We start from the raw sequence: 3,791 nt of genomic DNA, 5'->3' as shown, positions 1-3,791 counted from the left end.
TGACCGTGTAGCCTCCGCAGCTTGCTCGGGATCCTTGCTGTCCCTAGACAAGTACCTTTATTCATTCGTCCCTTCCCCATCAATCACCGCCAGACTCCTCCCGCCTCTTGCGACCGCGCGGCAACCTTTCCCCTTGAGCGACGCCTGCACTGCATCAGCAGGACCTGCCCGCGGCCGCAGAGGGCAGTTCTCGGCCCGCGACGCGTCCTGGGAGGCTGTGGAGTTGTCATGGTTCTCAGTTCTTCAGATGATGAGCCTAAACCAAGGGCAGGTTTTCACACACCCCGCGACGCTCGAGGCTTCAGACTAGAACCGGGCTCTGAATTAAACGTGTTTCAAGCCCGCTAGGACTTTTCAGAGAAAAGTTGAGTATCCCGCCGTGAGACCTAAACCTTGATTAGTCGTTGGGAGGGTGGGGGAGAGGCTGCTTTTGTTTTGCCCTTCAGTTTCAAGTCCGCATGGGTCCCCACCCACACGGAAGAGCACGATCCTTTCTTTTCAAGCCCTGTCACTGCCCTAGGAGAGAACTAAAATTCCTCCTTCATTTTCTCTAGCAGAGGCTCTTCTCTCTTCCTGCCATCTCTTGAAGTGTTATTGTCAGCCTATCTCTGGATTTTATTACTGTCGAAGGACCCGATACCTATAGGGGGCATGAAAATCATCAGAGAGCTGCCATTCAAATTTAGAATATTTATTTATGAGGCAGAGCCATAAACTCCTCCTATGCATACTTGAACTCAATTTTTAAGGGGTAGAAAGAATAATAATGACTGACAGTTTTGGCCAGAGATTGTATAAAACAGAAGTCAGAAATCCAGGCTGCGCCATGTACACTGGAAATTACTCTGCTGTCCCCCAGTCAGCTAAGTCCCTGTTGGATCTGTGAAATTTCAGAGCCAGGAGGAGCCACTCATTGTAGCAATTCACAGTAGAGTCCAGGTGGCTCATTCTTGGCTTCACAGCTGGTTAAAGGCGTAGGTGGGACAAGCGTCTTGGATTTTTTGTGTTCTATGCAATGCTTTCTGGGAAAGTCGAAGTAGAAAATCAATTTCTATTTTAAAAAGGTGAACTTTAAGTTTGAAATGTGGTCTAAAGTATATGATTAAGGAATAATGCTAAAGGAATGAGAAATATGGTTTAGGGTTATGAGTGTTAGTTCCAGTGCTAATTCCAGTGCTGGCTATTTTGAACCCAGTACTCATCCTCCTTGTCTTGGTAAAAACAAGGTCAACATTCAGTCACTTCAAAGCTGAGCCGAGTAACAATATAGAGTGTTATGTGAATGAGGAATTACATGCATGCATTTGGAGTATGAATATTCTGCCCTGTTTTGAACCTGCCCTTCTTCCCATACAGCCCTAAAGATAGGGCCATTTTCTCTTCCCTCCCAGGTGCTCTCCCATCTTCACTACTACCTCCATTCATATTTCTCCCATCCAGTCCTGGATGCCTATTCTAAGCCTCACTGAGATCTCACTCTCCTCTTTTCTCTTAGCACTTTAAGACTGTTAGATACAACTGAGCACTTGATCACATGGAGGCTTTTTTGGCTCAATATTGATTTCATGTGTATTCACTTCTTTTTCAGGACAGGGACAGAACGATAGGCTCTTTCTGGACCACCACAATGTACCTGCCACAAGTTGAGCTCAAGGAATAATTTTTATAGATGTGATAATTACATTTAGGTTACTCAATTGAATTATATTTTGGTAACTCTAGTCATAAGTCTCAGGGTCGAAGGCAAATAATTTTAAGGTAAACATACACATTCCTCAACTGGAATTTAAAATACAGTATTGGCTACCTATTACAGGACCTACTAAGCACCTCATCCACAGGATCTCATTTACTCTCTCACAGTAGTCTTTAGGTTAGGAATTGTTTTTCATGACTTTATAGATAGTGAAATGGAGCTTTAGAAATGCATGTAAGGTCACATAGCTGGTTAGTTGTGGGACTATGATTTGGAGCTAGGATTTGAATCCGAGCCTATCTGGTTACATAGACTGTGCTTTCGATTAATTACATAGAGTCTAAACAGATTTTTTTTTCCCTAACTTGAGAAGGCAGTATTTTAGACATCAGAATATTTAACTGAAGTTTAACCTTAAATTGAGTGAAAACGTAAAAGTAACCATGTGAAAGATTTACTATTTGATCCTTATGAATGACCTTAATCGAGTCACAAGAAATTGAGTCTCCATTTCCCCTTTTGTAAAGTGGAGGGAAAGGATTAGATGATCTTTAAAGCTGTCTCACTCTAATACACCAGTTTAACAGATAAGCTAACTGATCCTGTAAAAGTGGCCTGAAAAGCGAAAAAGCAAGGCGAGATCTTACGCCAGCCCTTAGTTTATACATATTATCAGTTTCTGTAACTGAAACGTGATTCATAAATTAGAGGTGTGCTTGTAATTGAAAGAATCTAAGATTTGAAACTTTAGTGATGATTGCTTAATAATGCCCCTAAAATAATAAAAATTTGATAGGCTTATAGTCACTAGAAATAAGACGTAATTAGTTCTTTTCTGCTTATAGAAAATATGAGAAATAGCAACGCCACACTTCCTTTTTTTTTTCTGTTTGAGAAAAGCAGTGTAGTTCAGCTACCTTAGGCTACAGTCTACTTTAATTAAAGGATTTAAGTAAAGGATTTACTCTCCTGCTTATGGCTTAAGTAATTTTTATATTCCTTTCTTTGATGTATTTTTTTTCAACGCCAGTGTCAGTAAAAGAAAAAATGAGTATAACCTGGTCTACAAAATCCTTAAAACTGTTCACCAGAACTATTTAGCACAACTTAAAAATATATTAGAAATTCCTTTTAAGTAGGCAGTCCAACCTGGCTCACTCAGTTTGCCAGTGCACACTTGACATTTATGGAAATTATTCTTAGGCCATTCAATCATGGACAAAACACTCCCGTTCTTTGATATTAGAATAATCCCATCATGTGTAAGGAACTCCTTTGGGGGCTGTTATTTCAATGATATAAAATTTATGATGAATTTATGGATCATTTCCTCTATTCTCTTTAATTTTCACCTTTCCTGATTTCCATTCTTTTAATATCCTAATGGTGTGTCCAAAAGGATGTGAAATAGTCAAAGGAAGTTAGAAAGAAAGAGAGAGAAACTTGGGGATTTAACAATACCCTGTTGAATAAAGGAGAATTGCTATTTTCTTAAAGAAAGGAAAAGTTCTTTGCAGTAGAGAATAGAGTGTGTTAGGAGATGAGAAAAAATTTCCACAGCAGGCTTTTTAAAAAAATTGTATTTCATCAATGAGATACTTTTATTTCACTTCTGCTAATAATTAAGGTCTGGATTTTAATGAAAATCTTTTCAATCAAATTCTGTTGACATCTTTAAAAAGTTTCCTATCTGTTGAGATCTAGTAGTAGAAGAATAGAACTGCTTGAACTAAAATGTAAAGGGAAAGAGTGAATTTCCTGAAAGTTCATTTACCTTACATAAGATGAATAATTTTATCTCCAGTCCAAACTAAAATAAATACCTCAGAATTATGGCATCTTTGTTAAGGTGAGGGATCATCAGGGGCTTTCAGAGCGGTGCCCGATTTCACAGGCTGTTTTTGGTCATCTCCCTTAGAGATGGATGTGCAGAGAGTTGCCTCTTCTCTTTCAGGCCTTTGTGGAAGAACAGTTATTTCTACCTGTGGAAATAGGGATTCTGAAATGGTTTTATCAGCTATGGATTATTGAAATTGCTCACATGCTTTCATAGGAAATGCACAAAAGACATTCCTTCAGGGGCTGCTGGTCCAGA

Source organism: Orcinus orca, chromosome 18 (genome assembly GCF_937001465.1).
Source record: "Orcinus orca chromosome 18, mOrcOrc1.1, whole genome shotgun sequence".
NCBI classification, from domain to species: Eukaryota; Metazoa; Chordata; class Mammalia; order Artiodactyla; family Delphinidae; genus Orcinus; species Orcinus orca.
This window is presented reverse-complemented; position numbering follows the sequence as displayed.